Raw genomic sequence first — 25,277 nt, 5'->3', positions numbered from 1 at the left:
ATCACCATTCTATTCTCTGCTTCTGTGAGTTTGACTATTTTAGATTCCTCATGTAAGTGGAATCATGCAGTATTCATACTTCTGTGACTGGCTTACTTCACTCAGTTTAAAGTCCTCCGGGCTCATCTGCGTTCATGTGGTCGTGTTTGGCAGGAAATTCTGCTCTTTCTCTTTTAAAAGCCAAGTCAAGTAGTATACAGAAAAGTTGGCTTCCTGGGACCTGATGCCAGAAAATCCCACGGAAACGTTCTGAATGGCACAACTTCACCTAGCCCCCAACTGGTAATTCTCAAACTTTTCCACCCAATGACTATTGAAGACAGAGTTGATGAATCATGAGTGGGTGGGGCCTGGGGACTACAGGCAAGCACCCACGTGTTCTGATAATCTGATGCCAGTAGGAGACTCCTTTAAAGTATCAGGTATAATCTGGCAAATGTGTGTGAACTTTGCATTATATCCATATTCATTTTAGATGTAAAATAGTATTTAAGGTCTTTATTGAGAAGTAAAATGGAAGCACCCACAGGGGGTTCCTGTCATTCCCAGCCACACACAGCTGAACACTGCTGGGGTACCACCAAACTCAGTTAGACCAAGGGCCCTGGAAACAGTAATGAAGAGTCAGGTCCAGGTTCCCTTCACTTCTCCTTTTTCCTTTGCTGTTGTCCCTGTCCTTGGATACCAGTCCTGGTGGTGTTCCTGGCCTCTGTGGGTTAGTGGTGGATCCTTTCAGTGAGGTTGACAGATGGTGATTTAAATGGGTTAAAATTTAACCCACCTCAGGGGTTTTAATTAAAGAGGAAACTCTGGAGGAGAGAACAATTATGAGATGCTCAGGAATGAGACTGAAATTGTGAGAGGAAATTTTGTGGCAGGGACCACTAATCTCAGCTGTCACCGAGGTCTTCCTGGGGCCACTGTGGTCCAGACCCGCGCAGAGAAACTGGCCACTCAGCTGGCTGCCCAGGCCTCCTTTCTGCGTCTTTGCTGCTGGGGCCTTGATGGTTTGCTTAGGGACTTTACACTGCCGGGACTACATCTTTCACTTATGAGCCTGTGACTGTGTGGAGCGTCCCCTGAGGGTTTGCTTGGCCTGGCACACTCCCTTCAGTTAACACTGATAATAACTTATGTTCTAGACATTCCAGTAGATGAGCCATAATAATGAGTCAGACTTGGATCCACACCACTGCTGTTCCCACCCTGTAAACTTCCTGTCCTGCAGGGAAGTCTAAACAAAAACACAAACCAATCCCTTACTGTGTGACAAAAATTTTACATGGGGTTTTCCTGCTTTGCGCACTTGGCCAAACCATGCAAGCTCCAAGCTGCCTATCCTGACCCCTTGAAATGTGCACCAAGAAAATAGTTAGACCACAGTTAAGGTGAGGTTGTGGGATAGGCGACCAGGCAACTCCGCCATGATCTGGACTCATCTGTCAACTCTAAAGAAGGACAAAATGCCTTGGATTTTGCTAGTGTTTGTTTTGTAAAAAAGACTGGGGGTGGGGGACACTGGGAAGGAACTGAAAGAGGAGAAGTCTACTATTAAAGACCTTTTAAATGGAAACATATCTACTTTGCCTTTTTTTTTCTTTTGGTGAAGAAGAGTGTCCGTGAGCTAACATCTGTCTTGTATGTGGGATACTGCCACAGCATGGCTTGATAAGCAGTGTGTAGGTCTGCAACCGGAATATGAACTGTGAACTCCAGGCAGCCCAACTGGAACACAGAACTACCACTACGCCGTTGGGCCAGTCCCCCAAAGGACTTTCTTATTGAGAGTATTTATTAGTGCTGTGTGTAGGGGTGGCTATGATCTCTCAGGCCAGTGAATGCCTGTGGCCTGAAGCCCTTTGCGTAGAGGTAGAGGTTCAAGACTAAGAGGAGTTAAGAGAAGTATTAACAGAGGGCACTTCACACACAGAAAGACAGCAGGAGACCTCTGGGCACTGAGTTAACCCATGTTTCTGGAAGCCCACAAGATACTGCTACCTGAAAACTAGTGGCTAATCAAGCTCTACTTGGAGCTAATCAGCTGTACCCACACTGCATTTCTTCTCTACCAGCCAACTTGTGTCTGCCAACGGGTAGGGGCTAGGCAGGTGTAGTAACGCCCAGGGTCAGCACAAAGTAGCAAGGACATCAGGCAGCGAGAGCAGGCAGGCTATCTGTGTCCTGCTTTCTCCCTGAACTCAGGACTCAGCAGGGAGCCTTGCATTCCTATAAAGTTAACTTACAGGCTTTTTTTCTTTTAACCAACAGACACCCTTGAGGTCCTGTTTAATCTTCAAAGAGAAACAGGAAACTCTTTGAGTTAAAAGATGGAACAAATAAGTTTTCTGAATTTTAAAGAAAATAAAGACCAAGATTTCCACATCTAGCATTCTGCAAGACACACAGGGCACAAAGAAAAGAAGCCATTCTTTGGTGCCCACAGGCCACCTTCCTTATCAAACGCACTGGGCACTTGGCAGAAGGAAAAACAACAAAAAGACCATCTCTCCTGTGGCTCCGTAGTGCTGCTTTCCACCCGAACGTGACCTGCCAGCAAGCACTGCTGCGAGGCGCAGGTACAGTCACTCTGCGAGGGCGGGGACAAATTCTCCAGGCTGTGGCCGCGCACTCCGCCCCCCATCCCCGCCTGAGTCCCTGCACCTGGCAGCTCCTCCCCAGCCCAGCTGAGCCAACGCCTGAGCATGCGCTGTGTGCTTTGGAAGAGAGGCCGGCGGGTGTGAGCCGCGTGTGTCACTGCAGTCCTCTTCCTGCACCACGCTGCCGGTTGCTGATTGCTAAGCAGTTAGCATTATTTCTGTGGCAATTGCAGAGGCTGTTGTTAATTGGAGAAGCCCCACTAAGCCAAAGCATCTTCCCTCTTCGGATGTGCTCTCTGCTCTTTGCCTTTAAAAAGAGATCTAGGCTGGTCTCCCCACTTTCCCTCTCCTATCCTCCCCAAAACAGCCTTGCGATTTTGGAAGTATGGACTCAATGACAGTCTTCCCAGCCGATTGGATTCTGGTGGCTCCAAACTCACCTTCAAATCGCACCTGCCCCTGTACAGGTGGGCATTCTGGACAGGAGGTCATGACTAAAGCCAAGGAACCAAATGCTCCAGGGAAATCCGGGCAGTAGCAGGAACAGGTAATGCTGTTTTTTGGAGTGTGCCTGTGTGCGTGTGTGTGTGTGTGTGTGTGTGTGTGTGTGTGTGAGTGTGTGTGAGTGTGAGAGAGAGAGAGAGAGGGAGAGGAAATAGGTGTTTCTTGAATGATTTTGTATTTGTGATGCCTGTAGCCACCTGAACCACAAAGCTGGGAGGTGAAATAAAGTGCTGAGTGAGTGCGGCTGGGGTCTGCCTTTCTCTTCTCCCCCTACTTCTATTTTTAAAAGATCCCTTGGTTTATCAATAATGAATAGACATAGGGAGCGTTTGGTGAAGTAAACTTGATACGAAGGAATCTGGACAAAAGCCTCTTTCATCAGAGCTATGTACTTTACTATATGTCAGTTGTGAAGGTTTCCAACTACTATGTAATTTTTTGAGGAGGGTGGAGAAGGTGGGTAGGGCTCCCCTCAAAATCCAGCTTTTTCTGATCCTCTAACAGGGATTTTCTTTGGTTCTAACAAGTCGAAAGAAGATGTATAAGCTATGTTTAAAGGACTTTTCTGTTGATACCTATGTCCCTTTTCCTCCTTTTTTCCTTAAGTATTTCTGAAGGTATTAGCAGATTGCTACTGCTCATCCTGGGCAGATAGAGACTGCGGTTTCTCCCTGCTAGAAAAGATGAAGGATGCAGAGTTGAGACCATGTGGGACTGCCAGCTAAGAAGTAGCAGGTCTTACAGAACTGCCTGGCTGAGGATGGCGGGGGCATTGATGTCCCATATGGCAGTGGGCAGCCGCTGACCCTGCCCTGAAGAGGCCCACCATTTTCAGAGGCTCTGAGTCTCAAGGGGAGTAAAAGGAATAAGCAAGCTGTGTTTTACTACTTGTGTAGATATTGTAATTCCCTTCTCAGAAGATCTTGATGGTTCTTATCTTTTAATCACTGCTTAGTTTTCCTCAGGCAGATCATTAAGAGAGATCCTGGGAGACACCAGTAGATTTGCAAAGCAGTTTGCTCAAGCTTGGTAAATTAACAGCATAAGCTGATTTTCCTGGTTTATTTTAGAACTGTTGTTAGCTCTCACTTTCTAGGATTTGGTCCAAGACAGAAGACCCTTCTAGGGTTCAGGAAAGGAAAGCATCTCTTTGGGGGCATTGTGTGACAATCCCATCATCCACTATTCAGAGACCATATGAAGACAACTTTGGATCTGTATTTAGTGACAATTGCATTTTTTTGGTCATTTCCTCAAAGCCCATTTTTTAATTTAGAAAAAGAGACCATCTTATCATCATCATCATCATCATCATCATCATCATCATCATCATCAGAGAACTTAAATACAGTTTTATTTCTTGTGGGAAGAAGATTTTGTAAATACAGAAATTTAAGACTTCTTATATTCAGTGGGCAAGCTCCTGTGAGGGTCAATGCTCAGTGTTACATGAACACTGAGAGGTTCACAAGAGGCAAACCAAACCCTCTTCCTTTTAAAAAATTCTGCCAAATATTTGTTCAACAGAGAAATATGTCCTCTACATTAGCATCCTGTGGCTAACTGGGCTTCCTTTTGTTACAGTTCTCTTCCCTCACTATAAAATAAATGTGCCCTGGCTTGCAGGCTCCAAGGACTCAGGCAGCATTTCTGACCATGGGGCAGAGGTAATAATTAGGAAAGAACATATTGCTATTGATAGGTGTAAACTCAAGGGCAGGCACTCAAAAGTCCAATCTATGTTATGTAAAAGAAGGCCCATGGCTCCTGTTCAATTTTGCTCTCATTTTGCCTGATACTTGCATGTGCCAAAAGTGTGGAAATAGTTAATAAGGGGGTGAGTTTTAAAGGATGTATGAGCTTTTGTTTGATTTTATATCTTTTGATCATTGGAAATCCTCGTACTTGAACCTGTTTCAATTGTGGAAGACTTCAACTGGTAAAACACTGAAGACCAGAGCTAGCTGTGGCAGAGGGAGCAGGTGGGACATCCAGAAACAGTTGGGAAAGCCCTTTTCATCCATTCTCAGAATGGCAACTTTTTGACCCTGAAAAATGCACAGAGCCCACCTTGAAGTCAAATACAGGAAGGGTCAACAGCAGGGCTAGAGCAGGAGAAGCAAAACGAGATGGAGGACAAAGATCTCACATCTAAAGTAAATGTCTCTTTAATTACCACACACAAAAAAAATGAAATAGATATCCTTTTAGGGGACATTGGCTAAAATATTAAACTGTTCAAAACACAAAGAGATAAATAAAATTCTTCATAAAGACTGTTTCTCTTTCTCTATTATTATTATTTATCAATTTTTAAAAGGCAGTTAAACTATTTTTCTATGTGCTTAAACTGCAGAGCTCTTAATGAGCTATCCAATCCTTTATTTCATTTTTCTTGTTGCTAATGAAATTTTGGGGATAACCCCATACCCAGGCTGATAGGAATTTATAGGAAGACCAAGACAGGGGAATATGTTCATTGTTTTTGTTTTGTTTTGTTTTGTTTTAGTAGAGAGAGAGAAAAAGACAGATGCTCGTTTATGGTTTGGGTTGGTTTTTAAGTTGGGATCATTTACTTGTACTAATTTCATGACTACGTCCAAATCACCAAGACTTATTTCTTAATAGAAACTCTATGGCACTGGCACCTTACATCCTATATTGTGAGGCATTAATCTTAGGATTTGGATTTAATGTAGCCTGATGTTTATATCCAACACTCTTAAAAATTTTTGGTTATTGCCATGGACTACCACTTACTTCTTAGCAAGCTAACAGAGGCATGGTACAGGGTTTTATCTGCCGTGGTAGTTGGGAGCCAGGCATGTGGGTAGCAGCTGGAAATAACTTTTGTATGCCGAGGATTGCTGCAAATTAATGAAAAAAATTTAGGAAAAGATATAAAATCAAATAATTTTACCTATTAATTAGAGATTGCTGTTTTTTTCCCAACTTGCTTGCTAAAATATATACTAAAAGTAGATGACTATATGGAAAGAGTTTTTTGGGGTTTTTTTTAACATGCTTTGTGAACACATTGGAATAAACTACTATCTACAGGTAGTTGCCAATCTTCTGGGATCCAAGTCACATGATATATTAAAAGCACTCAATGAGAAAGTATCACTTAATAGACTGAATGAAAGCCCAGACAATCCCAGATTGGCTATATGCACAGCCCAAATTCAAAACAATGCAAAACAGCTGACTTTTCTTTCTGAAAAATGCTTTCTCTGTGCATCAAACAGGTTTTATTGTATTATACTGACATTACATTGAACTTAATCCTGGTCATCATTATCAATACTAGAGTTACCACAGAAAGCTTAGCTAAGAACTTCAAATGCTCAACAGAGGAAACATGGGGAAGTTTGAGGGTTAGAGAATGCCGTCCTTTAACCTTCATCAAAACATCACCAGCTCCAGTGTGCTTGTGGAAAATGTTAATATGTTAATCACTTACAGTAATGACCAGTCGCCATGTTTCTACCTCATTTGGAATTGTAGCATTATTATCTTTTATGAAAATGAGCCATGCCTATGTTTGGTATTAACTGATTTGGTTTTGCAATGGACATCTTTCACCGTGTCTCATTGAGAAAGAGGGGGCAGAAGGAATCTGTTGATGTAGACTTCCAAAAATTGAGGGAAATAATATAATTTGAGGAAGAAGCAATTCTCAATAAGCTTTTAGAGATCAATGGTTGTTTGAAGTCCTTGTTTTAAAAATGTCGAACAAGTGAAGGTTGTGTATTCTCATTTCAGACATCCTTTGGAAATCCAAAATGAACTAAAATATTTTTATTTCAAGTTTTGGGTTTGGTTACCTTATGGTCTTAAAGCAGGGGAATAGGTAGTCATGTGAATTGGGGAGAATTTCAGCCTAAATGCAGTTTGTTGTAATTCTTCATGAGGCCGACATTCTCAGGTCTCTCCTGACTTCAGTAGCCTATGTTCCTTGATGTGAGGAAATAAATGAAAGAGGGAATGAAGAGGATTCAAGAAAAATACCCCAGGTAAAGTGATCAAATCTGGAAAGTTTATTCTGGTCCTCCTTCTCCCTCCATTTGTTATTTACTTTTCAGGACTATTTATTGCTATGTCCCACGTAGGCCTTTAATTTTTTTTTTATGAGCAATATTTGCTCATAGTTAACTCTTTCTATCAAAACATTCACATGTGCTATTCAACCTAGGCCTTGCTAAATGACCTAGACAAATCCAATCTCTAAAAAACATGTGTAAGGTTGGTGTAATGCATTACTCTCCTTGAGGGCATTCATAATTTTAACAATAGCTGTTGGTGATGAAACTCAATGGAATTATTAATCATTGAAATTTTGGGTACAAAGTTATGGCAGAGATGATGGAACAAAAATATGATATTTGGTCACAATCATTAATGAAAAATTAATGAGAGGTCACAGTGAAGACAATCGTGGTACCCTTAAGTCACTGAAAGATTATGTACATCTTATAAGGTCCTGTTAATTTTGCATTTATATTAGAGCTGTCTTGTATCAGGCAAGTACCAAATAGCAGATATTGTTGCTGCTTTCAGTTTCCAATTCCAGGAGGATTTTATGGTAATGGAGTTGAAATTTGCTGCAATCCCTTCTTCAGAAAAATTTCTATGAGCACACACATGGAGTCGGTGCTGTGGGCCTTCTTCAATAGTGGTGTCTGTCTATGTTTAGCAGTGGTGGCTAGGATGCCGTAGGAGCCAGAATGCAGTCCTCCCTTAACAGCTTTACAAAACATATTAGTGATGTAATAAAGTCTTGATAATAGAATTTTCCATGACAATTTCTATATTATTCCCTTACTAGTATCTGATCAAGTTTTAAAGAGACTTAACTCCTCCTGCAAGAGCTCAAGAAAAACTGCTTTCCCCTATCTGAAACTTCATGAGACTCTGAGCATCATCGCAGGCTCCTGAGTTTTTAATTTGGAATGCAGCTTCTGAAAAATGTCTGTGTGAGCAACTGTGTGTGTGGAGATGGGATGTGGACCAAGAGGCACAAGCACAATCTGCTGATTAAAATAGGAAAAACATGGTCGGGGGGCTCTTTTGAAACAATTTTATTTTATTTTATTTTTTGAGGAAGATTAGCCCTGGGCTAACGTCTGCTGCCAATCCTCCTCTTTTTGCTGAGGAAGACTGGCCCTGAGCTAACATCCATCCCATCTTCCTCTACTTTATAAGTGGGACGCATGCCACAGCATGGCTTGCTAAGTGGCGCCATGTCTGCACCCGGGATCCAAACCAGTGAACCCTGGGCTGCTGAAGCAGAATGTGTGAACTTAACCGCTGTACCACCGAGCCGGCCCCTTGAAACAATTTTAAAAGGTCAAAGTTTATCTTCTGGCATGCTCATATGATTCCTCTTGACAATGATGGGAATTCATGCTCTTGGAAGGAAAGATTCAACCCTTCAAATAGGTTTTCTAGAGAAAGATAAACACCACAACCAAAGAATTTAAATGTATACCCACTTTTTCCTCTTTTAGAAATTAATATTCAACAGAGATGCCCTTGAATGGTAGTTATGTACATTTTTAAATGAATGAAATAATTTTACTTCTCTATTTTGAAGAGATGATTTTTATTCTTGTTAGACTATTTGAGGTTATTACAGCATTCACTCTGGAAATTATAAAATTATGACACTAACTATGTATCTTAAATTGGGTCCCTGAAAGAGAGAGGAAAGCAAACATATTTTTAATTTTTAATAGCCTGCCTAGGACTCCATCCAATTATTAGACAGATGTTGGATCAGAGGAAAGTTTTTATTCTGATAAATAGATGACACATTAAGAGGAGAGGAAGAATAGGAGAAAAGGAGAGCTGGATGGGACAGCTCAAGGTTGGAAGTGCAGAGAAATTCCTAGCTGTGCCATTCAAACTGAAGGGTTGGCTGAGCAGTCTGCTTTGGGAGGTAGAATGTTCTCTGGGGGCATGGTGACAGTTTGGGAAAACAGGAAACCCTTATGTGAGAGGATTTAAAAGCCATGATGACATGGAAAGTATTACAATGGAAAGAAACAAAGGTTTAGTAAAATTTTTGAAGAGTGGGAAGAAATCTGAACTTAGCATGATAGATTTCTGCTGATGAAAATAATAAGAATAATAAGTTTTCACATATTGAGGAATATGGGGAAGCCATTTGGGTTTAAATCTGATTCAGCCTAAAACTTGTTTTGCCCAGAGCAGCCTGACCTATGGTCCACCAACATGCATTGTACATCTGCTTCAACAATTTTCCCAAAGCAAAGAATGCACTCTTTAAAGATAGGGTTGTAATGTGGCTGGCCCAGTGGAGTAGTGGTTAAGTTTGCATGCTCTGCTTCAGTGGCCTGGGTTCATGGGTTTGGATCCCAGGCACAGACCTACACACTGCCCATCAAGCCATGCTGTGGCAGTGTCCCACGTACCAAATAGAGGAAGATTGGCACAGATGTTAGCTCAACAACAATCTTCCTCAAGCAAAAAGAGGAAGATTGGCAACAGATGCTACCTCAGGGCCAATCTTCCTCACCAAAACAAATGATAGTAATAAAAAGGTAGGTTTGTAATGTCTCCTTCTCTCTGACACCAATACCACTACTTCTTTGAAGATAAATTTTTCTTCCCAGAGAGTTAATGTCAAGTTTACCTGCTATGTATGTGTTAAACTGCCGCAAAACATCTCCCTGTGGCTTTGGGGAGAAAAATTGTATTCCTGTCATGCTTGGTGTATGTTTTTTGTTCTGAAACTGTATATAACCATGCTGTAAACCACACTTCTCCAGAGTGCTTTCTTCCCTGTGGAAGGGAGCACTTCCAGGCTAGTCCTCACATTAATCTCAATAAGTATCATTCTATCTTTCCTATCTAGAGAATGGTTATTGATTATTTACATCAGCATTTCTTGGCATAGTCAGTGGGATTTCGGAGAAACCCACCTGAGACCACCTGGAATTTACTTTCAACTGGCGCTTGGTACCAACATGGGCCCATTGTACCTCTCCAGATTCACTGCATTCTTCAGGTGCCTTTGTTAGTTCTCCTGTTATCTGGACCTCCTTGCTTAAGTTCACAGTCCTGATATTTATTTGAGCTGTTTCAAGTCTTAAGACTAAGTGTCTTCAGGGGGTATTGGTACATATCCTAAGTAAGAGGAACTTAGGGGGACATATCCTAGGCAAAAGGAACCTAGGGGGACATATCCTAGGCAAGAAGAACCCAGGGGGACATTTCCTGGGCAAGAGGAACCTAGGGGGAAATTTGCTAGGCAAGAGGGCCTAGGGGGAACTTTGGAGTGTACTAAGTTTTGGCTACCCTTTTAATTTGGCTTTAATTGGAAAGGAATTGTGCTTATAAAGTCTGAACAAATTGCCTGATAGTAAAATGAGAGACTGAACTCCTTCAGCTCTGAAGAGAAGGGACATCAGCTCCTTCCAGCCATAAGGTGTTCTCAGGTGACTGAGAACTTAGTGGAAGTGTCTGAGGTTGACCCTTGTGATGTGCAGTGGTCCCATAGTGAATTCCACCATGACTATTCACTTTAAATAATAAAAAGCTCATCCAGGGATGCACACATGAGGATTGCTTATCCAGTGCTCCAAGCCTCCCCAGTAGTTTTAGATTACTGGCAGGAAAAGCTGAGACACATAGAGTTTGAATGGTCTTCTAGGGAGTGGCACTCACAAGCAGCACACTTCTGACCCACTACACTATCCTCAGAAGTTGTTCGGACTTTATGATAAAACAAAACTAAAAAAAAGGGAAATTGTCCATCTAAAGCCGACCACCTCCCAGATGGGCAGCCACCCATAGGAACTCTGGCTGGCTTCATGTGCAATACATACAGAGCTGTTACTTGCAAGTACTTAACAAAATGGGAAAGTTTGACAAAAGATCACTTCAATCGAAAGTGGCCAAAATAGGGAATTAATTTACTTGCATACACAACTGGAAAAAGCTGGCTATAAAATCAAAGACCCAATGGGAAGCCTATTTTAATCGATATTTTGAGGCTTCCAAATGAAATCAGGAATCCCGTATTGCCTCTTTAAAAGAAAATAATTCCAAATTCAATGAGAGATGTGCCAAATTGGAAAATGACAGCTGCACCAGTGACCACTCTAGAGAAAATTAAACCAAATCTGCTGCTCTCTGTCCTCTCTTGCTGAGCTCTCCTACTTCAACTCCCCCAAAATCCTTGATCTAAAACTAAGCAAGTGGAAATGGGTAAACTTTTGAGATAATTTGGAGTTATAATGGCCATTCTGGGGAACCTTTGTTTCTGATAAGTCTACCTTAAGGGTCACCCTTAAAAGAGAGGATTCAAAACCTCTCAGAAACAAGGGAATGCATTCTTTGATTGGTATGCAGAAGCTTCTGAAAGACAAGATGACTTCTAAAAGGCAAAAAACAGCTCTAAAAAGGCTCCCTACAGCAAAAAAGAAAAGCATCTTTAGTAAAAATCTTTGGCCATATGAGCAGGTAACCCTAACTTGGTCCATCTGCAATAGACACAATTTGGATCCAACTATTCTTTTCAGTTTTGTACCTGATACATGGCTAACATTTTTTAAACATCTCTCTTTGTGTCTGCATGTCTATGTGAGTATATCTGTCTGTCTCTATATATACATTTTTCTACCTCTGGATGTATACTTTCTTATATAAGCTTGTTGGTTTGATTGAAATAAACATGCTTTCAGAGTTATCACATTGGATATGATACAGACATTATCTCTGTTATAAAATTTGACAGCAAAAACAGTAACTTAGCGTAATAGTTGATTTTGTCTAATGTCTCATGAAGTTTTTGTAGGCAATCTAAATATAATTATTGGGATAAAGTAAACTAAATAGATGTGAAAGAGATGTTTTGGGGTGAACTTTTCAACAATAATTATGTTATGGTATATGTGCTTAACTTTAAAACGTTTTGATACCTTGAAATCTTAGAGTTTTGTTAAATTAAGTTAAATGATAAAAAGTTATTGAGTATCCAGTTCATTTCCACATAAGATCAAATATTAGAATTAATTACTAAAGATAGATTTATCTGCCTTTGGCTTCTTATTTCAGAGAAACTGGAAAAATACTTGGGTTTATTAATAAACATGTTCTTTGCCACACTGAGAAATTTTCCATGAGAAAGCACGTTTCTAAACAGTCTCTATGCAAGGAAAGTAAGATGTATGTTTTCAGTAAGGAAGGTATAAGGAATGGATATGTTTTTGTTTGTTTTGTTAAGAAAGATAAATTTGTCCTAAAGTACTAGGAAGGAAAGAAAGCATGGGACAAATTCTAAATTAGAGTTTGGTTTCCTTTCTATTCAAAGTATAATTTTCTGAGATTTTAGTCTGCTCTTGATAAAGAAGTTATGAAAGATCTTTCTTCACCTTTGATTTAATCTTCAGAGTGACTCATGGCAAGGACTTTGACATTTACTCCAGAATGCAGGTTTCTGATGAACTTTCAGATCCTGACTTCGTAAAAATTACAGAATTCTAATGGAGAAACTGATGACTTCATAAAACTACTAACAAAAGTATAGTTGAAGATATTTCTAAGACTGACTGGATACTGCAAGAATTGTGTGCCTAATCTTTCACTCATTGCTCAACCTTTATATATATTACTTAAGTCTGACAGTCTGATTTGATTGAATGGACACCAGAAGGAGAAAAAGCCGTAAACATCTTAAAGTCCATCTTTGCTCAGGCCCCAGCTTTAGGTCACCCTAATTTCTACTTGCCATTTTTTCTCTTTGTACACAAAGAGACAGAAAATGCTTTAGGTGTATTAACTCAAGAACATGGTGGTCAACACTGACCTATAGGGTATTATAGTCATCACTTAGACTCAGTAGCAAAAGCACTTCCACCGTGTATGAGGGCTATTTCAGCAACAGCTGCCTTACATAAGGCTACTAAAGAAATAGTGATGTGGTCTTTTTTAACTATTTATGTCCCACACTCAGTTGAATCTCTTCTGAATTCTCATCACACTCTGTTATTCTGTATGCCAATTAGCCTCTTATAAAGTTCTGTTGCTTTCTGTAACTAATATTGCCTTAGCCAGATGTAATAATCTAAGCCCTACAGCATTGCTGTAAGCACCACAGGAGGAAAATGACCATGCTGCATTTTAATAACAGATTACTTTCTTCCTCTTAGGAATGACTTACAAGAGACTCCCATTGATAATGCTGATCTAATTTGGTTTACAGATGGATCTTACTTAAAGGATGAGCCAGGACATTATTGGACTGGACATGCAATAACATCCCCAGTGGACATAATTGAGAGTTATTATTTACCAGAAATAAAGTTAGCACAGCAAGCTGAATTAATTACTTTAACTTAGTCTTGTCACTTGGCTAAGGCCCAGGTGGCAAATATTTATACTGTCAGCTGCTATGCTTTTGGAGTAGCACACAACTTTGGAATGCTATGGAAATCTTGGGGAGGTTTATCCTAAGGGCAACCTATAAAAATGGAATACAGGTTACAGAATTATTAAATACTATACCACTACCAAAACAATTGGAAATTATTAAAATACTGGGTTATTCCAAATCTGGCACTTTGGAAGCTAAAGGAAATCATCTTGCTGATGCATCTGCTAAGCAGGCAGCTGTAAAAACTTATCCTGTTCAGCCTCAAGAATGCCCTCTGTTAGTCCTGCTAGCCCAGTGAAAGATTTCCTTCTACAGACTCAAGAAATCACCATGGAAGAAGAGAAACCTATATGGCAACAAAAAGGGGAATTTTTGACCCCACCACACAAATGTAGTTTGGGCCCAATAAAAAACAACCCATAGTGCCTATTGGAACACAATTGGCAGTGCTCCAGTGTATGCATCAATTAACCCATTGGGCACCTAGAAAGGTGATTTTGTGGGGAAAACAATGTTTTTGGAAACTTTCTCCCACAGTGGCTCAGAAAGCCTATGCTCATTGTACTGTATGTGCTAAGTCTAATCCCAGGAGACTACTTCATGAGTCACAATGCCACTTTCCCCTTCCTAAGGGACCCTTTGAGGTATGGCAATTGGCCTTTGTTCAAATGTCACCATCTCAAGGATATAAATAGATCTTAGTAATGATGTGTATGTTTTCACATTGGGTTGAGGCTTTCCCTCACAGAAGAGCAGTGGCTTTAACATTAGGTAAATTGCTACTAGAAAGAATAATTCCTGTTTGGGGAATTCCTGTCAAGTTACACAGTGACTGGGGAACTCATTTCACTGGACAAATAATTAAATCTATTTGTGACATTTGGCCAATAATGCAACACTTTCACTGTGCTTATCCTCCCCTGTCCTCAGAATTAATGGAAAGAACTAATGGCACTATCAAGACTCAATGGGAAAAACTTTCAGAAGTGCTTAATGTCTCATGGCCAAAAGCTCTTCTGCTAGTGCTCCTCAATCTTAGATCTACACACTTTGGTAGACATCGGCTGTCTCCTTTGGAAATGATAACAGGGCAACTTGTGCAATTAGATGATGGAATGTATGAAACAACTTTGCTCAAAGGCAGTATCTTGCATTATGGTCAAGGTCTCATTAAGACACTAAAAAAGAAGAAATGAAAAATTAATGGCAGATTCTTTTCATAGCGAGCTCCCAGAAAATAAAGACCTTGAAGATGATGTACTACAACCTGGAGATTTTGGTTATTGGAAGGGACACCAAATTAAAGACTCTTTGCAGCCTTCTTGGAAAGGACCATACCAGGTACCATAGACCAATCCATTCACTGAAAAATTAAAAGGCATAAACTCATGGATTTACATTTCTCATTTAAAAAAGGCCCCTTATCCTGAGTGGATTTCAACTCCTGTTACTGACACCCAGCTTCCACTGGCCAAGACAAGTACTACCAAACCAGGATGAGAAGAAGCTGACATGTTGTAGACAGCTGTCCTAAGATCCAAGACTAGCCTGTATTCCCAACCTTATATCTCCTTATTTAAATTCTTAAGCTGTATACCCGTTTACAAAATATTTTAATTAACTACCAGAATATAATTTAAGATTTTCCTGATACTAGGGTTGTTTATCCAATCCATGTCTGAATGGGCCTCTAATGGCAATGTCTTCTTACAATAGGCTCATTCCTTTGCTTCACATGGCAATCAGTCCAATTGTTGGATATGTGGCCAACTTCTTTCTAGTACATCTGGATTACCTTGGGTGGGGGGGGGGTGTCCCTTTCAAGGTATAGATTGTAAAACTCTAAGATAATTTATTATGATATGTCTAGTTCCAATGTTCATAATTCATCTGATATTGCTAATTATGCTCCTGAAACTTGGCCAATAGCCAGTGCTATTAATGGTATAGGACATGGTTATTCCTTTTTCTGTTACTCAGACTATTCAGTTATCCTAGAAATTTGCCACCAACAAAAGAAATTGGATTCTACACCAAGAACTATTGGAGGTTTCACACAAATCTGGGACGGATTTGTTTGGCTCACTCCTAGTTATAGGTCTTTAAGTACGTCAGCACCTTTATTCTTTGGACAGAGAAACCATTCCAAACAAAAGTTACCTAACTGTACCTGAAAAACATTGGGTGGATACCCCCAGAGCCATGTGAAAATACTGTCATTCTTAAAGAAAATGAGTGGTTTGGTCAAGACTGGTCTCGAAGGCCAAGCATTTTTTGGGTGGCACCTAATGGAGCTCATTGGTTATGTGGAACAAATCTTCGGCCTTGGCTGCTACCTGGATGGCTGGGATGCTGCACCTTGAGGTTCCCTTGGATGCAGGGAAGGATTTGTCCTAAATTAACTGTTGCTAATCTTCCATCTCCTAAAGGCCAGATGGACTCATTCAGTGTTCCATTGGTATGACCACCTAGCAGCTATATTTGTTTCCTCCATAAGATTAAAAGATGTCATGTCACACATAGAAGCCCTGGCTAAATTTACTCAACAGGCCCTAACGAAAGCCTCATAGGAATAGCTTTATTGAATACTGAGATGTCCTTAATTAGAAAGGCTTTACTTCAAAATATACCTTAGATATTCTAACTGCATCCCAAGTTGGTATGTGTGCTCTATTTCAAACTGAATGTTGTGTTTTTATACCTGGTGAATCTTCCAATGTGTCATCTCTGTTAAAACACATAAAAACACAGATGAATGCCCTAAGCGATCCCTCACCAAGTCTTGATTTATTTAGTTGGCTCACTTCAGGTATTAGTTCTCTTCTGTGATCTGGATTACAATATTTATTTTTGTTACTTCTTGGAATTCTCCTACTGATCACAATATACAAGGTAGTTACAGTTTTCTTTACTCAATGATATGCAAACTAGAGTAATGATCATTCAACAACTTGAGAAGGTTGGTCATTCTTATAATTCTGAACTAGCCTCTTTTTCTGATAAGGATTATGCTTAAGACATTCTTCTGAACTAAACACTTTATTATCATTGCTGCTATATCTGCTCTATAGTTGTTACAAAATCTTAGTGAAGTCCATGTACAATGTTTGTGCAGCAATCCAAAATTATTGACCTATGGAATGCTTCCCCTATCAGCACATACATATTTGTCTGCTCACTAAGTTCAGCCATTTTTCCTCCAATGTGGATAACTGGGTAAATCAATAAAAGCCCAGCTCTGAGGACATGATGGACCCAGGGCAGGCGTCAACCACCCTGACACTGAGGGACAATAAATTGATTATCAATGCTTTCTATCAAAAGATTATTGATCAAAATAATGAAAGTAATAATAATAATAATAATAATAATAATGTTTTCACATATTGAGATATATGAGGAAGCCATTTTGGTTTAAATCTGATTTTGCCTAAAACTTGTTTTTCCTAAAGCAGCCTGACTTATGACCCACCAGACATGCATTGCACATCTGCTTCAAACATTTTTAAAAAGCAAAGAATGCACTCTTTAAAGATGGAGATGATGTCTCCCTCTCTGATGCTGATACCAGTACCTCCTTGAAGATAAGCTTTTGTTCTCAGAGAACTAGAGTCAAATTGTCCTGCTGTGTATGTGTTGAACTGTGCCAAAACATCTCCTTGTGACTTTGTGAAAAAAAATTGTATTCTTGTCATGTTTGATGTATATTCTTTGTTCTGAAATGATATACAACCATGTTATAAAACACGCTCCCCAGGAGAGCTTTCTTCCCTGTGGAAGACAGTGCTTCTGGGCTAGTTCTCACATTAGGCTCCATAAACATCACTCTTTCTTATCTACAGATTGGTTATTAATTATTTGCATCCATACCGAAAAAGAACATGAATTTGGGGAATATTTGAAACTGGAAGAATGACTTGGACATAAAAATTACACTTTGTGAATGTGATAATTTTGTCTAGGCATTTCTTGATGGACTAAAAAGGGCACTGGAAGCTTCTAGTTTTCTAAGAATTAAGAGGGTTTGTGATGCCCCAAAGGAAATTCAAGTTACTTCAAAGCAACAAAGCATTATGATATACATATATTTATGTAGTATTTGTTGAAATAGCCTGAGAAATTCTTAAGAAGACTCAAGGAAATTAGAATTTCTGGCTCTGAGTTTGAGAAGCAAAATAAACACTCCATTCCCTCAATACCAAGTTGTATGGTAGTACATAGTTAAAGAATGAGATTAACCAGTAAGAGAACTTTGGCAGGTAAAAACTGTCTTATCATTAAAAATTATAAAGCTTTAATGTCTCATAGCTCTCTATTGAATTTTAATATTTTTACCTGCTCATTACAGGGGTGGTGGGGTGGTACTTCACCTTTACTTTATCAACAGCACACTCTTGGGGAATTGATGGAACATGTGTGCTTTGGCATGGATGCCCCTGACTTCTGATCCCAGCTCTTCCACCTACTAGCTGAGGGACCTCGGGCAAATCTGGTTTTATTCTACATCTGCAGTTAATGCCTGTCACACTATTACTGTGAAGAAAACATTTGTTAAACACAGAATACATTTCTTATGTGGAGATTTCAAGCTACTGTTTAATGAGTACTGACTACATATGTTGACATGTGTATTTGAACAGATCTTTTTATTTTCAGTATTTGGCAAGGGCCTGTGTGTCCATTCTGAGAGAGACTGTTCCATAAAATCATAGAAAGTTTGACTTTTAAGGTATTTTATAGACTGTTGCCCAGTGATTTTTGGACTTTTAGTAACAGAAACCTCTTTCCCAGAGAAAACAAGCCAAGACTGACATGTGGAAGAGGTAAAGAACATCCCCAGTGACCCTAAGACATGTCAGCAGAGCCCCAGGGGAGTTTGGAGCACAGCTTACAAATGAGACATTTAATTCAGTAGTCTGATTTTAAACAGCAGGAAATAAGGCTCAGAGAGGTTGAGTAAATTACCAAAATAACATAGCTGGCAAATTGCAGATTCAGTACACAAATCCATTTTTTTCTCCAAATCAAGCAATCCCATGTGAGACATGGTAAAAATAATATACTAAGAAGGTTAATACAAAAACTAATATTAACTGGAAACTGTAAAAGAAATCAACAAATTAAGCCTTATAGATGTATTTAAAAATCCTTGTCTGGAGATCAGTTGAGAAAAAGTATATACTTAAGGCAGCAAGAGGTGTACTGCAGTTCTTTGTCTTCATGACTTATGGATAGACATAGCTATTTCCTCTTTTTATTGCACCATCCCTAGAGGCATTAGGTTTTTATAGCGACTTTTCATATTTAAGTAGTTATTTAATGAGTTGCTATTGAAACGAGGAAAAATTAGAGTGTAATATGTTTTTCGCCCTGATTTTTAAAACTAAGCAACCATTAATAATTCTGCATGCTTTGTAAATATGCGGTAGGAATTTTCACTCTCATCTTACACTTGAATAACTTCCAAGGTAATAGTTATGCAACAGGTGTGGGAAGATAAAAGAGAGGAGTCCTGGCATATCACCTGTGCAAATTGGGGATTCTTCCCAGCAGGAGTTCAGATGTTGAAACATCTGGAAATTAGTTCACAAGCTTAAACTGAAGCAATGGTATGTTGATCATTACCCTTGGATTACAGATCCTTTTTGAGAATTTGATGAAAGCCATGGACCTGCTCACCGGAAAAAGTCACATAGCTTCTTGATTGTGTGAGGCTTACAGACATTGTTGTATCTGTGTGTGGACTCCACGTTGAGTGTCTCTGTTCTCTTAATGTGGTCTTCACACAGGCTAGCATAGTTTTAAGATGCATCAATAGAAATGTGCTCAGTGCTCAAACCTTACACAAATATTGACTAAGTAGCTGTCGCATCTGGTTGCTGTGGTAGATACAGTGGAGGCACTTAATTCACATAGGAGGGAAAGGGGGTGATATTGGGGGCAAGTGGTTAGGAAGAAATGTGTATGATATCCCAAAAGTGATAGATAAAGGATCTGTGAGCCATGTTGAATGATGAAAGTTTAAAGGAATGCAATTGTATGGCTAGGAGGAAATAAAGTATGTCATGATGATGTCTTTAATGAATATTTAAGGAGCAGTTAAGTATTAGAAGAAGAGATAGGATTTTGATATCTTATTCTATGGGTTGCTCTTAAAGGTAAACTAGGGATCTATGGATTTTGAACCCTAGACAGCAGCTTTAGCTGAGTGTCAGCACATACTCTTCAAGTCGTGGCTGACTTTCCAACCATCTTCTCATCCCTAGACCCACTCCAAGACAAGCATGATGACCATCAGCTTGAGATGCTCACCTGTGCTTTCCCTTCAAAAGGGACAAGTTTGACTAAGGGCGCCTTATACTTGAACATCTCAAGACTTTAATATAGTACCTATTTTACCTTCCCTTGATACACAGCTATGAGCCTCTGAAGGACACAAAACATGTCTTATTCCTTATGTGTCTCCAACACCAAGCACAATGCAATCAGTGTGCAAAATGAATCAGGGAATGATTGAATTGTAACTTCCTCACTAAACCTCCTCCAGGGAATACTCTACAAACTTAAGTGCCTTGTGGTTTTATTCATTTATTCATTCAACAAATGGATCAAATTTTTGAAGCCCTAGAGAAAAATAAAATTCAGCCTCCTGAATAACCAACTCACCTTGCTTTACTTGATGCTTGAAGTGTCATTGCCACTTTTCCTTTCCAAAATTCCACCCATACCTGTTCTACCTGAAACCATTTTTCCACTGCAGAAGCATCAACTACTAGCCACAGCCACAGGCTGTGCATTAACATTCAGTCTTGCTATGACTCATGTTTGTAAAGTGAGTGAATATTCTCTCACTTACCAATTGGGTAGCTAAACAAGAAAATCAATTGATGAGAAAAGGAAACCTGTTGAAAAATGGGCCGTATGCATCCCCAAAGCCCCTTTTTCATTTTTGAAGCAGAAGCACCAAGTCATTTTCATCCACTGAAGTGCTTTGCTAAGATGAAAAGATCCAAATTGCACTGCCTTCTCCCAGATGCAGAGAGCATTGACTTGAAAATTTGAGTTGGTCCTCTAAAACTTAGGTGGGAGAAGTGCTTAGAGGGAAGAAAAAAGAAAGAGAGACCGAGAGAAGAAAAGAAAGAAAGAAAGAAAGAGGGAGGGAGGGAGAGAGAGAGAGAAAGAAAAAGAAGAAAAGAAGGAAAGAAGGAAAAGAAAGAGAGAGAGAGGAAGGAAGGAGGGAGGGAGGGAAGGAGGGAAGGAAGAAAAAGAGGATCAAGATTAACAATGAAAAGGTCTGGAACATTTGCCTTAGTTGCCTTCTGCTAGGTGTGGATTGGCTAACTTTATTGAAATTTTGTATGAGGCAATATAGGTTCAAGAGTGATTTCCTGTGTGAGTAACAGGATGAAATGCTTTCTTAAGAAGAAATAAATGAAACAGTGAAACTGGTTTATAGAGCCGAGACAGTGGGAGATTGTGGTTTAAGAAAAGGAGTACTATCTCTGAATCCAGATGGATCTGAGTTTAACTTCCAGCTCTGGCACTTACCAGCTAGATAGCATGGGACTATCTGGATAACTTCAGTTTCCACATTGAGCAAATGCTTGATTAATAATAGCTCCAAATGTTGTCAGAGTGTTAGTTATGGTATTATACCTTTAAAGAAGTAGAGATGTTATAACATGATGTGACTTGGGTCAAAGTTTTTACTGTCTTCATGGCTCCCAACAGTCTGGCTGTGGGAGAGAAGTTTCCAAATAGATGCAAAAGTTTACTTCATGTAAAACGTATTTGTTGCATTGAATGAAGTAGTTTACTTTTCCTTAACTGCTGCTGTGCTTGAAATTACACAGATAATAAGCTGCTGCACTTGAAGCAATTAGTCTGCAGTTTTCTACTCTATTAAATTCACTTAAGCATATGGCTGAATAGTTATGCTGAGGCACTTGAAGCTTAGTTGTGATTTTTTTAGTTGTCAGAAAAGTATTTGCAATTTAGATGCTTATCTAACTTAGTTCAATAGTGATACTGTTATGAACCTGGAGTGGTCAAGCAGCTAATGTATGTAACTTTGCATGCAAAGTAGACGGTTTACTTTAAATTTATTAAAATTTTGCAGTGTGGCCAGATTTTATGATTACTGAACTTGGTTTCCGAAAAATTATGGTCCTTGTAATTAATGGATATAAGATTAGAATTTTTTATTAGTTTATTTCCATACTGTAATATTTTTGTTGAAAACTTCGGATTTGTATAATTGTATTGTCATTGCTTGAATAAGGAAATTATACTTAAAGTAACAGATAGTAATTAAATCCAATAAAAATGTAAAGAAAATAAAGATCACTGTGAACTGATTGTCTTGTGCCTTTGTGAAGCTCATAGTGGCTTACAGAAAATGTTCTCATCAAATGAGTACTGAAGAAAGGCAATACTAAACTTATGTGTGTTTTTCACTCAGATCTTAATTTCATGAAAGAAATTCAAAATACCTTTTAATTGTGTAGTAGCTTCTGAGCTGATTCAATGTCTTAAATTTTAGGAGTATACAGAGAATTTAGGAAAAACATCAGATTTTAAATTTTGAAAAAGAAAAATTTTATGAGGTTTCCCCTTTGGGAGAATCCTCACTTCTAGTCTCAAATCACCTGTTTGTTGGCACTGAAAATATTCATGGAGATTGTGTATTGCATAGTTTTATTTAGAAATGTGTGCGAGAGTCTTTGGTGATGTTGGATTCATTATTTATCCTTTTTATGCTCACTTTTTCCATTCTTATGAATGTCAATTGTTTTCTTACATTATCCAGTGAAGAGGTGTAATGAATTTAAAGACAATGAAAGCTATTATGGGGAAAAATTATTAAGCCATAAATCAGTTTTGTCTATATAAACCACACTCTCTCCTATACTCCTTGCCTCTCTTTCAACCCCCCACCTATTAGACCAAAAACCTAGGGATTACTTCACTGAAGGTTCTTTGAAAATTATCTGCACACTGATGAAACTTGGAAAGATACATCTCTTGACTGATTTTTATTGAGCAGGTTGAAGATTGTCCAGTTTAGGCCTATTGTAGCATAGCTAGAAATCACTGACAGACAATAAGTTATAGCTGCAAAGTGGGGATAGTGAGATGTATTTCTGTCCCTTTGTTCATCAGGATGTATTATTTAAATTCTTCCTGGGCCCAGTAAGTTGAGTAGTAACAATCGAATATCATTTGTCCCCAGCTGTATGCATGAACATATATGTTAGAGAAAAAAGAAACAGCTTTAGTGTAGTTGACCATTTCAGAGATATGTTATCTCTTAGTTTCTTTCTTGACTGTTAGGATCATTGATGTGGAAGATGTGTGCATACACATGCACATCTATCCTTCCATCCATCCTGTCTTACCCACCGCTCTGGCTTTGAAAGATATCACTTTGCTGCCATGTGCTGATCTTCAATTGGTTCCTAAGGCTTGCTGCTAGAGAAGGAGGCTGTCATGTTAGAGGAAAGTAATAAAGTATAAACACTCAAGAATTGCCTAAATACAGACTCTTTAGAGCACTATTGAACTTGCTCACCAGTCTTACTGATTTTTTAGAGTAAAAATTGTACCTGATGGTTATCTATTTTGTGTAAAAATGCAAAGACTGTTCTGATGTAAGGATTGAAATAAAACAATCACTTTTTTTTGCCCTCAAATTGTTTTTGCTCTAAGGCAGGTGAAATTTTTATTTCCAAAGACGAGAATAAAATATAATTTTTCTCTATATAATTTTAATATCTAAAATAGAGTAGTAATACCACTGTATATTTCTATAACATTTAACACCAGTGCTAATAAAAATGTAACACAAGCTACATATACAATTTTAAATTTTTTATAGCCACATTAAAAATTAAAAAGAACTAGATGGAATTAATTTTATAATGGATTTTATTTAACCCAATATATCCAAAATCTTATCATTACAACATGAAACTAATATCAAAAATTATTAATGAAATCTTTTGCATTTTTTCTTTGTGCATACTAAATCTTTGAAATTGGATGTGTATTTTATACTCACAGCACATCTCGATTCAGACTAGTCACATTTCAAGTGCTGAATTTTCATATGTGGCTAGTGTCTAGCATTTTGGATAACAGCTCCATTCTGTACTTGGTTTCACATAAATTACCTCGTATTATCACTTCTACAGTAAAATGAATGATTCATCTCCAGGTAATACAAACTGTATCACATTATGAAGGGAAAACTTAGCCTATTGTGCTTCTATTTGAACTTATATAAGGTAGTATTGTTTACATATAAATATTTGCAAGAAGACATGGCAGGACCACACAGCCCCAGGTAGCAGCACCCCTGACACCAACTCCACCAGCAGTGGGAGCTCCATACAAGTCCCTGAGTTCACTAATTCTCTCCTCCATAAAGTCTACTCTGCTTTTTGTGTTTTTCAAATGATTTTTATCTGATTGTGTTCTTCATCTTCAGAAATTCTGAGCTTCAATCTCTTTGGTGAAGTATCTTTCTGTTCATTAATTTTATTCCTGAGCTCATTCAACTGTCTTTCAGAGTTTTCTTGTAGCTTGTTGAGTTTCTTTGACTGCTATTTTGAATTCTTTTTCAGTTAGATTGTAAGCTTCTGTGACTTCAGATTTGGTTTCTGAAGAGTTGTGATTCCCCTTCTGTTCTGCAGTGTTACTGTAGTTCTTCATGGTGTGTGATGAATTGATCTTTTGCTGCTGCTTTTGTGGTAATAATCAACTTATCTTATTTGGGTATGGCTTTGGTTACTTTGCTTCTGGTTACCCGGGTTTTGTGTTCCTCCACTGGCTTTCTGTGGGCTCAGATGTTGTTGTCCTGTGCAACACCTGTGTTGCTGTTCCCCAGTTGTCTGAGGGTGCTGGTTGCACTGCTGCCAGGAATACTGGGTTCACAGGTGTTGCTGTTGCTGGTAGGGTCTATATCAGAACAAGTTAGCAAAGACTTAATTATAACAGAAATGATTATGGGAAAGAAAGCATCAAAAATAACTATAAACACTTCAATTTGGTTACAAATTCACAACACAAATAAGAATAATTTGTGACAACAAAAACATAGAAGAGGAGATAGCGATGGAATCTGCATAGGCTAATAGAGATAAGAGGCTATCAGAAAAAAGACTATCTTATCTATGAGATCTTTTATACAAACTTCATGATAACCACAAAACAAAAAAATCACAGCAGAGGATGTCAGCAACATGGTGGAGTGACTGTTCCCTTTTTTTTCCCCTCCTTTTGAGCTGCAGCTAAATGGGCATTCATTGACCAACGGAGGAAGCCCACACAGCACAATAGGATGCCTGAGAGATGCACGCAGCTATACCTCTGAGGATGGATGGATTGGCACCCCCAGGAAGTGGCGGAGATAGGTAAGCACACCCTGATTTCCCCCAAGTAGCCCTATGCATGCACACAAATGCTTCCCAGGCATGTACAAACACTTACAGTGCAGCTGCACTCCCAAAGTGGGAACATGTCTGGGCAGCCATGAGAATAGGCATGGCAGTTTTGAACACACATGCACTTACTTTCCTGGCAGGGAGGGGGAGCCCACAAGCCCCTGTGCCATAAAGGAGCAGCCATAGCTCGGGTCCCAGCAGGGAAGCCCCATGAGACAAGCTCAGCGGCCTCGCAGAATGCAGATTGTAAATGGGGACCTCAACAGATTTCCACACTGGGGTGAACACTTCCCAGGCACACGAGAGTACTCACTGTGCAGCTGCACTCCC

At 39.2% G+C, this 25,277-nt stretch overlaps 2 long non-coding RNA genes across 2 annotated transcripts in view; one reads left to right on the top strand and one right to left on the bottom strand.

Annotated features, from left to right (window-relative positions):
- The first annotated feature begins 2,649 nt into the window (after positions 1 to 2,649).
- The window catches only part of LOC103565689 (uncharacterized), a 31,774-nt gene continuing 9,146 nt past the window's right edge, over positions 2,650 to 25,277 (top strand). Inside the window, exons 1-2 of the long non-coding RNA XR_548345.2 lie at positions 2,650 to 3,144; positions 24,795 to 24,917. This is a non-coding gene — a long non-coding RNA (uncharacterized lncRNA). The remainder of the gene's footprint in view (positions 3,145 to 24,794; positions 24,918 to 25,277) is intronic.
- The window catches only part of LOC139081045 (uncharacterized), a 32,487-nt gene continuing 30,622 nt past the window's right edge, over positions 23,413 to 25,277 (bottom strand). Inside the window, exon 6 of the long non-coding RNA XR_011535993.1 lies at positions 23,413 to 24,462. This is a non-coding gene — a long non-coding RNA (uncharacterized lncRNA). The remainder of the gene's footprint in view (positions 24,463 to 25,277) is intronic.

The sequence above is a fragment of the Equus przewalskii genome, chromosome X (genome assembly GCF_037783145.1).
Source record: "Equus przewalskii isolate Varuska chromosome X, EquPr2, whole genome shotgun sequence".
NCBI lineage: Eukaryota > Metazoa > Chordata > Mammalia > Perissodactyla > Equidae > Equus > Equus przewalskii.
This window is presented reverse-complemented; position numbering and strand designations above follow the sequence as displayed.